The sequence below is a fragment of the Thermobia domestica genome, chromosome 18 (assembly GCF_964235325.1).
Source record: "Thermobia domestica chromosome 18, izTheDome1.hap1.1, whole genome shotgun sequence".
Taxonomy (NCBI): Eukaryota; Metazoa; Arthropoda; class Insecta; order Zygentoma; family Lepismatidae; genus Thermobia; species Thermobia domestica.
In genome coordinates this window covers 126,862,666-126,877,509 of record NC_137471.1, presented here as the reverse complement: position 1 = coordinate 126,877,509, position 14,844 = coordinate 126,862,666, and positions in this window count along the sequence as shown.

The following is a 14,844-nucleotide window of genomic DNA, read 5'->3' as shown; positions in this document are numbered from 1 at the left end:
TTTGTGATTGAATTGAATATTGTGGGGGGCTACCACTAACACAGCCCCCACTTTGTTTTCGTTCTCGCGGTGCCCCTTATTGTGTACAAACGAAACTTTCGCCTGCGCATTTCTGTACAAACGATTGCTACAATTTGTGATTAAATTGGAGATGGTGGGGGCTACCACTTAGATAGCCCCACATTGTTTTCGTTCTGGCAGCGCCCCTAATTGTGTACAAACGAAAATTTGGCCTGCACATTTATGTACAAACAATATACAAACGATTGCGACAATTTGAGATTTAATTGGAGATGGTGAGGGCTATCATTTAGACCGTCCGCCCACTTTGCTTTCGTTCTGGCGGCGCCCCTAATTGTGTACAAACGAAAATTTCGCCTGAATGTTTCTGTACAAACAATGTACAAACGATTGCGACAATTTGTGATTGAATTGGACATGGTGGGTAGCTATCATTTAGACAGCCCACCACATTGTTTTTATTCTGGCGGCGCCCCTGATTGTGTACAAACGAAAATTTTGCCTGCACGTTTCTGTACAAACGATGTAGAAACGATTGCGAAAGTTTGTGATTTAATTGGACATTGTGGGGGGCTACCATTGAGACAGCCCCCATTTCGTTTTCGTTCTGGCGGCGACTCTATTTGTGTGCAAACGAAAATTTCGCCTGCACATTTCTGTACAAACGATGTATAAACGAGACCATTTCCGATTGAGTTTTGAAAGGAGTGGAGGCTCTCTAATGGACGTGAAAAGCAGTACTGCAAAAATACATGTAATTCATATTGAGCACGATAAGAGGCAATGTTCATTTTAGATTTTCCAGGGCGGGGGAATTGAATAAACGATGGCTGAATATAGCACTGTGAAAATTCTAGTAACTTAGTTTCTGCACGCTCGGGAAATGCCATAGATGGAATTTTGAAGCTCTAGGCCCAAAAGCCACTTCCATAATTATCACTGACTGCCATTTCAATAATGTGTTTTATGGTTTTATGTCCGTGTTCCCAACCTTTCCTTCCCCCTCCAACTGGATACTTGATACTTTTTCTATTCCAAATTTTTGTGCTTGTTTTCTGCCGAAACCTTGAACTTTGTACTCTCATCGGTTTCGAGTTACTTAATTATTTAAGTTTAGAATTCCCTTTCTGCATCGAGATTATATGAGACGTAGACTCAAAGATTACGATGAAATTCAAACACAGTTATCGTCCAAATTTCGTAAGCTCTATAGTGATCAACGTTAAAATCGCTAATGACCCATTTCTACCACTTCCAGTTGGCGAATCACCTGCATTAAGGAGCTCCCTCGAGAGGAACTCCCTAAATTAAAAAAATCGCATTTGTCCACAGTTATCGTGTGAAGTAACGGCCGCTCGTATGTACGTACTAATATCGATAAGTTCCACTACGCGACGCCAATTAATACTTCATATACCCCCGCCACACACACACACTAGCATATTTACACACGAAAGTATACTGGGTAGTATCCACACGTTTACTAGAAACACACACACACACACACAGAAAGACAGAGAGATAGAGAGATAGGGAGAGAAAATCCTATTGTTGTACCTTTATACTGAATGCACCATTACTCACAAAATCAGTTAAGAAGGAAAAAGGAAAAAAGTTGTAAATGAAACTTTCAAAGATTGGTACCACTCCTGCGTGTAACACATGGAATTGTTCCATAATGATTGATTCGTAATATGATGTATATGGGTTTGTTAATGGTAGTATAACAAAATGCCTTCAAATTGACCACAAAATAAAAAGTGAAATTTATTTCTCAAATTTTGTAAAATCGAAGTCGGTGGTCATTATGGGAACAGTCTACAATAACAATATATGCAAATAAATATTAATATACTTGACGTTTACCAGTGGGTGCAAGAAGGCTTCGAATAGTGTTTGGTGTCATAACCATTAGCTGATGTATATATATATATATATATATATATATATATATATATATATATATATATATATATATATATATATATATATATAGGCTATAACTAACTCTATGGCCTATTGGACCTGGAGGGTCAATGCCGCGTTCACAAAAGCTCTCCACTGACTTCTATCCTTAGCTACCTGCATCAAGTTTCTACTTTGTATTCCTGTCTCTGCTAGATCCATCTTAATATTGCCCTCCCATCTGCCCCGAGGTCTTCCTAATGGTCGTTTTCCGATTGGTCTTCAAGTCAAGACTTTGAAAGCGTTTCTACTTTCTTCCATTCTAGCTACATGACCCGCCCACCTTAGCCTCCTAGACTTGACGACCCTAACAATGTTGGGTGAACCATATTAATTATGTAGTTCCTCGTTATGAAGTTTCCACCATTCCCCATTCCCGTTCCTCTTGGGCCCGAATATTCATCTCAGAATCTTGTTCTCAAATACTTTCAGTCTATGTTCTTCCTTCAGAGTAAGTGACTACGTTTCGCAGCCATGCAGAACAACAGGCATGATTATCGTTTTATGTATTTTAAGCTTCAAGTTCCTCGACAGAATTCGCGACAAGAGATTTTGTACCGAATAGCAACACGAATTCCCTGCTTTTAGTCGACATTTAATTTCTCCGTGAATATAATTTTCGTCTGTTAATATTGATCGTAGATATTTGAAACTATCTACTTTATCAAAAGTATTATTTAATATTTTAACTCGTCCATAAATTGCTGTATTCTGGTCCCGACGCTCTTCCATGTATTTAGTTTTCTCTGCATTTACTTCTAAACCCATGTCCCTGCAAGGGTTTAATAAGATCTCTGCATTTCTTTCTATTGTTCTTCTATCTTCCCATATATATATATATATATATATATATATATATATATATATATATATATCAGGAACATGAATAATTTTACATTTTGACATCTGTGTTAACGTTTTTTTACATAAATTATGGAAATGGCTAGGTAGTAAATGTAACAGGTTTGAAGAGTGACAGTTCGTCTGATTGTTTTTCCAAGCACTTTAAAGCAGAAATTTATATCTATAACAATGTTCCCATATATTTACAAAAAAGGAATAAATAAAAACTTTCCACATGGAGGCTCGAACCGTCGCCCTTCGCTTTAGAAATTTCAATCAGTATTACTAAACCCGCTTGGCTACGGAAGCGCTTAGAGGGAAATGTGTTATAATATTGATAATTGTATCGCTCCAAGCGCAGGTTGACACTTGACGTTTTAAATAGTCATTTTCGGTCTTTTTCAGTATTTTTTACTTAAGATGTTGATAGTTTTTGCATATTGGAACTGTGCATGAAGTGTGCAAGCAATATTAATCTCAGAAATAAGTAGTTTGATTTTGTTTTTACATTTCCAGAACGCTCGGATGACAGTATGGTTTGCAGCTAGTGTCTATATAAAGAACGGAGGGAAAATTCAATTCCCTGTGTATAGATCTGCATGAATTGTAACGGATCTAGGCTCACTTTTTGGGACATAGTTTCTGAACGAGTTTTCAGCTTTTGTGAACAGGTGTGTACCTAGCATATACATACACATTCCCAGAATAATACCCTTTCATTTGCGATGGTATAAGAGAGATTTAAGACGGTATAAGAGAGATTTAACTGCACCAGATTTAAGCCCCTGGATTGTAATTTGGAACTCACATTATTAGTAGGACCTGAACTTTATAACTCGGGTGTTGCACAAAAACCCAAAACACAAAAAATGAAACTCTATGCCTTAACAGAAATTTTATTATCGCAGAAACAAAACCTGATGGTTGAATCATAATATGTACAAAAGCATACATATTGGGGATTGTTATTGCCAACTTTCGTAGAATTTTGCTTTGTAATGTTTTTGTACCTTCTACGTGAGTATCAGCAAGTTCCGTTTTCGGAGTTTCGCAACTAGAACTGTAGGTATTATGTATGTACGATTTCTTATGGAAGCGACGTGTCTTCCTTGCATTATAAGTCCTGATCATAGTTGAACTTGTGTTATGTGATGTCCAGTAATGTGTAGCCTTTTCTACTCTTCTGCTTGTTTGTTTGGTCTTTTTTGCCTCAAATATTTGAATATTTTAAAAGGCAGAAAAAATTTGATTGACGGAACAGTTGCAGCATTATTCCTACATCCACATAAGATCGTGAATTCAGTTTCCGACTGATTCTATGTATTGCTATGTATTGCTTGAATTCAAGATGGCCGCAATGACAGTACTATACAAAATTATGTATTTTTCTTCCTCTATTTCTATTTTCCAGGGTATCTTCGCATTAGCTTTAGCCGTTTCTAAATTACATGAGATTATTTCAGATTTTTCCCATATACTATGTACTGTAATCGGATTCAAAATTTTAGGTCGCTTAGGGCACCATTTAATATTATTCAATGAAGCTAATATTTCTCCTGGCTTAATTTGATCCCATATGGAACCATTTTAGGGGGTGAGACCAGCCCGATCTGAAAATTGATATTTATGGACCACCCTAATATATATCGGGTGTTCTAAAATGGCGCCCACGGACCACACAGTACTATTCTGCAGGCCAAAATAAAGCGAAAATGTATGATAAAATGCTCTCTGGGGCCTCCTTCGGCCGCTATGGGGAATCAAAATTTCATAATGTGGCAACGTCGCAGAGTAACTTGAAGCCATTAGCATTACTCTACGAATACAAGAAAGCAATTAAAGTGATTGCTTAACTAATAAGTGATGCCAGTATCAATCAATATCGACTTGGGTTGCCATCTGGAAAGAATCGATATAACTATTTGATAGATTGCTACATCTAATCTATGGTTCTTTATTTGCGACGTTGCCACATAGTGCAATTAGTCTCCAGACGACGACTCGAAAGATATACAAATATATATTTTTTTGCTTTGTTTTGACGTGTAGAATAACATTCTGTAGTCCGTAGGCGCCATTTTTAGAACACCCGATATATATAGTGGCGCATCCAGGATATGATCAAGGGAGGGGCTAAACCATAGTTTGCCGCTTTATCCAGTGTATACTTGAGCGTCAAGGGGTGCTATATCCTTGGGTCCGCGCCTGTATATATATATATATATATATATATATATATATATATATATATATATATAATGTTAGGGTCGCGGACATAAGCTCACCAGTAATAATATAATTGTATCATAAGATAATTAATGTAAGAAAGAATGTAATAATGACAACTAATTACATTTATAGGTTAACTAATTTACTTGCAAAGGAAAATAAACCTGAATAAAATAAATACAAGTAAGCAATGGAAAAATGGCAAACGGAAAATATGACAAAAATCAAAACTAGATTTTGAATATTAATATGACATCTGGCAAGATAGCTCCCGACTTTAGAAAATTAAAACAATGACTAGGTTATTCGTTTCTACTACGTTTGGTTTTGTCGATTACAGCGCCATCTATCACGCAACGAAAAAAATGTTCAATACAAAAGTTACGTATTTCTTCACGGAGAATCAGAATATGCAATAAAAATGCGGGTTCCTATTTAAGATTTCAAAGTTGCACCGTCCCTTCCCTGGGGGTGGGGCAGGAGGCCGAGTGTGGTATCAATTGGGTGTCCCCCTTCGAGACGAACAACTTTTGTTACAACTTTTTAAAAATCCGATTTGCTGTTTTCAAGCTATTTTCAAAAACAGTTTTAAATGCCTCACCCGGTATATATACACACAGGGTCGGATCCAGGATTCTCTGAGGGGTAAGGGGATGCACCAATAACTACCAGTACATTTGAATTAAATTTGAGTTTAGGTATCTGTGATATAAATGAGGAATTTCTTTGGAAATGCTAAGTGTCTGGTCTCGATGAATTCTTTTCCTTCAACCTTCAGAAAATTGACTTTGCAAAACTCACTGCTAGTTTCTCACTTTAGGTAGTGTATATTTACAACGAAGGGGTATGCACGTGCACCTTTGCACTCCCCTAAATCCGGCCCTATCTATTTATCTATCTATCTATCTATCTACCAATATATATATATATATATATATATATATATATATATATATATATATATATATATATATATATATATATATATATAATATAGTAGATGACTTGTGTATCTTATTCCGCAGCTTATTGGATCCCACTACTTTTTTTATTTTTAGTTTTTCATTGATGAGACAGGACTCCAGTAAAGAGGAAAAATATAGTTACAGTTTAAGATGGTACCACTCCTTTGTCCTTATTAATTGGAGAATCGAAGAAAACCGGGAGATTTTTCGATTTTTCTAAATTTGTGCGTCCTTCTGGTCCGAGCCTGGGTTCACGTAGGAATATGAATTTTTTTTAAGAAAATATTTAGTTTTGTACACAATACGTGTGCAAAATTTAAATCCTGCAAAATTTAAATTATATATATATATATAATTTTGCTGCATCGTTGTGGTCTATAGAGTCATGCTTCAAACGACATTTTCTTCAGTATAACGAACCCTTTCCAATGATACCACTCACATGCCCGTACCATACACCTGAACCGGAAAATTCGGGTAAACCGGATTTTTAAAAGAATTCCCCTCGAAACACTTCACCACTTTGACCAGTGGCGAATCTAGCCCGGGGCAACGGGACCTAAATTCAGGATTCTCTGAGGGGTGCACCAATAACTACAAGTACATTTGAATTAAATTTGAGTTTTTGAAATGGCTTTAGGCACCTGTGATGTGAATTAGAAATTCCTTTGGAAATGCTAAGTGTCTCCTCTCGATGAATTCTTTTCTTTCGACCTTCAGACAATTGACTTAAACTATTGAGTTTGCAAAACTCACTGCTAGCTTCTCACTTTAGGTAGTGTATATTTACAACGATATGAAATGAAATTTTTTAGTTTTAAGTCCCACGGTTATGCCGGCTAGGCTAAAGGAGACGGTGAGAATGAGAAATGAACGAAATGGTGGAATGAAGAAAGTGGATGGAAACCCACGTACACGGTCTTTGTCCACTACAAAGTTCACTTGGCGGGAGTAGGGTTTGAACCCAGATCCCCATGCACCAGAAGTGAACGCTCTACCACTGAGCCACCGCGGCCGATATATTTAGGCCTACAACGAAGCGGGGGTGCACGTGCACCTTTTCACCCACTAAATCCGGCCCTGCCTAGGACCCCAGTTTTTTGAGTGAAAAAATTATTATTCATATATTTTAGAAAGTTTATAGTAAAGCCATGATATACCTATCATAGTTTGGGGTCTGGCTAGCTCCCCGATTTTTTACCTTCTATATCCGACACTGACTCTGGCCTGGCCCTGGGTTCACGTAGGGATCTGAAAATTTCTTGAAAATACGTACTTACGTACACAATGCGTGTGCAAAATTTCAATCTTGTATCTTGAAAACAAAGGTATAAATAATTTTTGATAGCCTGAATTTAGGCCACACACACACACACATGTAGGTAGCCGGTTAGCATACACGCCTTTGGCGTGAGAAACCCGGGTTCGATTCTCGGTGGGAGCTGATGTCTTTTGGATCCCACTTTAATTAGTAGGTCCACGTCTCACATAGCCTCGCTGCTGAACAGGACATTAAACTCAAAATCAACTCAATTCATATTATAAAAATTTACTGCGTCGTTACTACTTGGCCTAGAGTCATGGGTCAAACACTATTTTCTTCAATATAACAAGCCCTTTCCAACGGTATGACTCACATGTGCGTATCGTACACCTAAAGCGGAAAAGTTTCGAAAAATCGGAAATTATTCTGAAAAAATCACCCCCTCGGAATAGTTACGACCTTCAGGCTCGGGCCCGAATACACATTGGGATCTAGAAAATTGAGAAATGCTCAAAGGTGCACACAATCCATATGCAAAGTTTCAATCTGGTGTGTTGGAAACTAAAGGCTTGAAAAAGTTTTGAAATTTCCTTAAGGATAAGTCACTTCCCTCCGCCCCCACTTGGTGCCACCAAGTTGACCATCTGGTTCCAAAATGCATCTGCGGTGTTCTTGGCTTGACCAATAAAGCCGGCCTAAATACCTGTTATAGAACCTAAATAAGCGGTCAAAGACAACACTTACGCCATGGTAACTGAAAATACCATAAATCCTAAAAGGTTTAACGTACTGATTAGTATAGAAGGTATATATATAATGTGTGTGTGTTGTATGTTTAAATACTTGGGGCAAGAACCTATATTTTATCTTCTTATTTAGATATATTCTGTGGACACAAATAGAAAAGATGAATGAAAAACCCCAGCAATAAAAGGACACTCATCTTTCAGCTTACGATTGACGAGTCCTTAAGTGTCTAAATAAGTAACACCGTTCTATATTTCTTTTCTTTTTTAAACATAAACACAATTATATCATTGCCACGGACGTGATAATTGCAAAAGCCGCATAATAGTTCTTTTCCATTTCAAGCTCTTCATTTTACTACGGCGGGAACACAAATTACCAAGAAACAGGAATTGTCCTTTCACCAGTGGCAGGTAGAAACGCACACACACACACCACAAGCAAACATCGTGGCCCTGTATTTTTGGGAAATAATTCACATAACCTCCGAAAGATGTCAGACTATTGACCTCTGTGAGGGATATCTCCGAGCGATATCGCGGTGTGTAAATAGAAAATATCTCTCTTACATATGATAAAAAAATCTCTACCCCTGATGATTTATCATCAAATCTAAATGCCGCCTAATACACTCAGAAATTCACAGGCTCGGTTGCTGTCTTCCCTGAAACCACAAAACCACATTCAAATAACCTCAACCGACAACCCGCCCACTGTGAAAACACATCCGTCAATCTTGTATCAAGAACGAAAGAATATAATGTTTTTTTCCTTTTTCTTTCTTTCAGTCAGCATTTTAAAATCCTTTTTTCAACACAATTTTCATTGACTTTCCCGTTGCCCGAAACAGGAGGAATGTAACACAATAATCATAAACGTCTCCCCTGAACACTGATCGAATACTTTAGGAATAGAATAATAAGCGCTATATTAATAGTACAGTAAATATTGATTGTAGCAAAACAAGAGAAATGTACTGTAATAGACCCCATTTCAAATTTTGATATACAGGAGAAATCAGGTTTCCTTTTCTCTCCTCGTATTTTTTTCAAGTCACGCTTCGTCTCGCTTCTTGAAGTTTTTTTTTTCTCTGGTTTCGATTATCGAAAGGAGGTCCTCATCCCGTGGACATACAAAATTTGTGACCTCAATTTTTAAACCTTCAAACTACGCTATGCATAAAGGTCGGAAGTTTTATAGAACGACTTTGTCAGTCCGTTCGTCTCCCGTTATGTTTCAGAGCAACACCGGTAAGAGATATAGAGAGGAGGTCAGGGTTGGATCCAGGACAGACTTCTGGGGGGTGTTGTAATACTGCTCCTTATAGCTACTTTTAAGAGCTCCAAACTATGAGATGGGTTTATTTATATATAAAATAAGCAAGTTTCCTCTTCTGGGGGAGAAGACGCCCTGATCGCCCCCCTGGATCCGCCCCTGGAAGAGATACTTCACCATCGATACAGCTTCCCAGAAACAGGTTAGCCCAGCATTCTCCATTAACCTTTTGTTCGAGCAGAAATGCATTCTCCATTAACATTACTGGTTTGAATATTTATCAATTATCATTGTAGAACAAAAATTATAATAGATAGCGACAAACATTTTTTCCGCAATCGTTTCTGGGCAGTGTTGGGTAAGTTATTTGTAGAAATGTAGTGCGTTACAAATTACTTTACTTTCCTTTAAAATGTAACGCTTTACTTGTCCCCAAAAAGTAACTGTTACCCTACTTCCAAATTAACGCGTTACTTTTATTTACGAAAGAGTCATTTCCATTTTCCACTTAAACCCCCATCCCCACACAACTGTACACAGAATTGACATCGACTAATCAACGTAGCTTTCCGTACGGAAGACAAATGTAACTTAATTATCAAGTTTAGTTAACGCTTTCAAAAATGTTGCATGCTGAATTTAACAAGAAACGCAGTTCCTAGGAAGTTTCCAAGAGACAATATCAAGGCACATCCAATGGTTCTAGAGCAAGGGGGAACGGTCAGAATGGCAGGAGGGCAAAATGGCAGGGGACATAATGGTAGGAATTAATGGCAGGAGGACGAAATGGCAGGAGGACATAAAGGCAGAAAGTATAATTTGAATTCTCGGGTTTTAAACTATTTTGTTTCTTGCTTGGTAAATGAAGATTTCGGCATAAATTTTTGATTAATTCATTACGTTCCAAAATTCGAACTGCAAATAATATTTCAATTCTGAGAATTCTGATGTTGTAAGAATTAAGAGAGTGACACCAAGATTTCCGCCGGAAGTTTGGATTTCTCATGAGACAACTCTGTCTAACAATCCTCGCACAAAAAACTTATGAGAGGGGTGGAATCTTTATTTTTTCCATTTGGTTGGACATAACCACCCACGGTATGGAAATTCATACAGAGCCTACAGAAATAGAATTCAACCGTTCATTCTACAATTTCCTAGTGCGAAAGAGGACAATACCCCGTCAAGAAAACTAAAAAGGTTTATGTTGATCTGCAGCATAGATTGAGGAACCTGTGTGTGGATTATTACGCAAACAAAAGATCTCTTGAGAAATTCTTGCGGGGAATTGCTCACAATTTTAAATTAACGACAATGTGAGTAGTTAGTCATTCTTATGATTGCAAATTGTTTTTGTAGTCTATTTTACGGTACATTTTATTCCTAAGAGACTACCACTTTTACGATACTTTTTCGATACGAGACAGACACAAACTTTGTCTCCTAGACTATTGTCATGGTCTGTATACGAGTAACTTAAGGCAGAATCTATGCTACACTTGCGAAGTGTTCTGTCGGGATTCCTGTAAATTTGATTGAAATACAAAGTTCTCCGCGGCCCAATGCATATTTTATTATTTTTAACGGCCCATATGTAATTTGCATATTTATGGGCCTTCATATATCCGGAATTCAATCATACACTGCTATAACGCTTGGTAACAAAATTGTTTTTACACTAGTTTCTTTAGATGGAACTGGGCATGAGTGTGGGTATATACAAAACAAATTGGATCAAGTATTGGATCAAAGAATTGTGAATGAATATTAGTTTAGTAGTATACTGAGTAAATAGGCAGAACAATATGGAGGAAAGATTTGAATCGGATAAGCACAACAGTGGCTTGTGATTGAAGAAGACAGAATTATGTATGTAACACTGCTGTCTAGGGACGGTATCGAGACGAGACGAGATGAGACTTTGTACAGTCTCGGTCTCGTCTCGGTTGATATGTAGTGGTCTCGGTCTCAATCTCGTCTCGAGTCAAAAATCGCCGTCTCGATCTCGGTCAACAGGTGCTTGTCTCGATCTCGGTCTCGGTCTCGAAGGCCAAGTCTCGGTCTAGTTTCGAAAGCCTCGAAATAAATAGTGTAAAATTAAAATTGTAAAGGTATTATTATCGTACAGCCTGTCGTTTCCGCTTCTTATTTTTTGCCTTCATTCTTGACTTAAAATTATGATGTGATGAACCTCTTCGTAGCTAATTTGCTAGCGCTAATGCTTTCCATGCGTGCTTTCCATGCTTTCCATGTGTTCCAGGTTCAATCATCAGTGTATATAACATACCAGGGATAAAACTCTAATAGTAACCCATATTTCACTTTCAGCAATAGACCTTGTCTCAAATAGCCTCAGTACTGCCTATAGAATCAAACTCGATTAAATTAACTCCAGTGCTAAGCAGTAGTTTATTTCCTTCCTTTGAATCAGAATTGGTCAATACCTCCTAACGGATAACGCAACATATAGGAGTACGAATGTATTTAATTGCGCCGAAATTGAAATTTTACAATTTCTCAGTTATTATCCAATACATTTTGCTTTGACTGTCATTTCAAAAACAGAATATAACGTTCATTATCTTAACAAAGAGAGTAAATTATTACTACAATATATTTTGTTTCAAATTGACCAAATGCTTTATTACCGTTTCACATATCAGTGTTTAATTGAGACTTTAAAACAGGAACTTCATTAACCTTGTGGTGGAAGCTACGGCACTCATCTTTGCTATCTGTGGTATCGGATTGGATCATGAAACAAGTTAGATTCAAAGTCCGATGTTTCGTATAGTTCGCGTCTCACTTTAAGTACATTCTGTTTCTTACAAGTTCATAAGGTCGTAATGTATTACATAAGCATACATCCAGTGTTGTAACATAGATTAAGCTTATTCCTGAGCTCTCGTGTGATCTTTATTCGAGAAAACAAATCGTGCGTTCATTACGTTGAAATTTTATATTGATTGCAAATTACTTGCGAAACATGGATATATATATTATATAAGTATATAGGTAATTCGAGCTATATGTATCTATTTTCTCTCTCCCGACAAACCAAGTGATTCTTAAGTTTCTAGTTTTCTTGTGTATTAATTTCCGTAGTTTTGCTGCAAATATATATATTTGCTGTACGAATTTCGGTAAATTTTGGATCTGTTTTTACCCTACCTTACCTTCTAAGGGTAGACTATGCTAAATTACTTTTTGGTTGAAATTGAGTTAACAATACTTTTTAATAGACTATGTTCTTTCTAGTGGTGTAATAATGCAAGTCTAAAAGCAACCTATTACTTTGTAGCTATTTAGTATTGTTTGAAAAACAGTACTATATGTCTTACTTAAGGAACCGGTTTTTCGCTTCTATAAAATTACGAAATTATGACTGTTTAGTTTACCGCTGAGGTCCAGATATAATAAAATCATAACCATAATCATATTCAACCATTACCAATCCACTGCTAGATGAAGGTTTTTCCAAGTCTTCTCCACAACTGTCTATCTTGAGCAATTCTTTTTCAGATTACTCCCCAGTTGTTCTTGATTTCGTCAAACCTTCTTGTATAAAGACGTTTCCAAGGCTGTTTTTATCTCGTGGTATCTTGTCTAGAATTGTTTTTGTTCATCGATTATAATTTCTTGCAATATGTCCAGCACATTTTCCAGCCTACGTTAAAAAATATTTCAGTAGTACCAGTCATTAGTTGCCGAATAATTCATTTCTACTGCATATATTTAGCCTACAAATAGTTCAAATCCGCTATTTTTGGAGCACAAACACGCTAGTTTTTGACCTTCGAATCTGACAACATTGACTCAATGATTTAAATCAACACAATGTGAAGACCTCCGTTTGGTCTAGCGGCTAGTACGCTTGACTTCGGTTCGCGAGGTCAAGAATTCGATTTCCGGTGGGGGTATAGTTCAACGACCGAAGTGGTTCGGATTTCATAATAATCATTAGCTCCACGTCTCCTTTAGACGTCCTAGCATAATCGTGGGACGTTTACCTAAAACAAAACAAACCAAAAATCAGCATAATGTGTATTACTAACTGTAAGTCCTTGAATAATTGCATATAGCTATATATAGTATGGATCGAGTTTGAGGTGGTCGATGGTCAAACTAAAACAAGTAAAATGTAACTAGGATGTAATTAGAACTTTTAAATAAGCATGGATTTGTGTACATCAGGCCTAATGCTTAAGATAACAACTAGTGTTACTGAAAAGTTATCATTTACATTTAACCCGGGAACGGTCGACAGGTGAGCGCAGCGCTCACCCTGGTTTATGTTTTCGTTTCAAATCTACCCTAGTGGGGTCACAGACTTGAGGCGCGGTCTAGCTGTCTCTAGCTATCTCTTGTGTGTGAGATTCAAGTGTAAACTTTTCATTTTCTTCTGTTGGAGTAGCACTGGCTTTATAAATGTGACTATGCGTAATTTGTGAGCGCCACGCTCACCTGTCGATCGACGGCGTGAGTGATTTTTTCGAGATCATGGACAACAACAAGGAGCAGATTCAGCTATGGCTTGCGAAAAAAAACTGTATGATATGCTGCCTGTGAAGTGCCAATCTGTGGGAGACACACTGTCAGCATGTGCTGGAAGTGAAATGGGTAACATCAAGACAGTGATGAGATATGGAGTAGAACAGTATCTTATTGAAATACCTACTGTATGTGTCAAGAGACATATGTAGAGTGTTTACACTAACAAGATATTTATATCTTTAATTTCATTAGAAATTTTTCCAAATCAAAATATAAATAGTATGAACATATGAAAAGCATATACTGAAAACTAGTTCAAATTATGTAAATATATGTTTAGAAAATGTAATCCTTATGTGATAATGATAATAAGGATATAATTTTACGCGACAATGACAATCAACTAATTGTATTGTTTAGTTGATAACAGAAATTGATTTCATGAAAAACTTTGATAATAAATATAAATATAATTTGTGATTTAAAAAATATATATAAACGCATTATAATTTTATTTGCGATTTTATATAATAATAATAATAATAATCTATATATATAAAAGAGAACGTACAAAATCCTTTGTCCGCTCATCACGCTAATACGGCTGAACCAATTTCTTTCATTTTTGGGGGGTTATTAGGATTTGGACCCTAGATGGTTTTTATCATATCACTTTAATTTTCAATTACCAGTGTCTTGAGATAATTGACCATTCAGGTGTCCACAAATCCTTTGTTATTAGTTCATCATAGGTAAAAATAAACGTATTTATATGCAACCCGCATGACCGTGTCACTCGGCGGGTTAACATAAATGACAGGCGATATACAGCGGAAAATAGCTTGAATCTTCTGTTTAAAATTTTTTAATTGATTTGCTTATTTTTACAGACACTTTTACAATATGCCAGCACCGGGATGACCGCAGCGAAGCGGGGCGGGTTAACATAAATGACAGGCGATATAATGTTAAGATTTACATCACTTGAAAGCGAAAAAGTAAAAATTATCTAAGTAACAAAGTTTATTGCGTTCCGGGGTG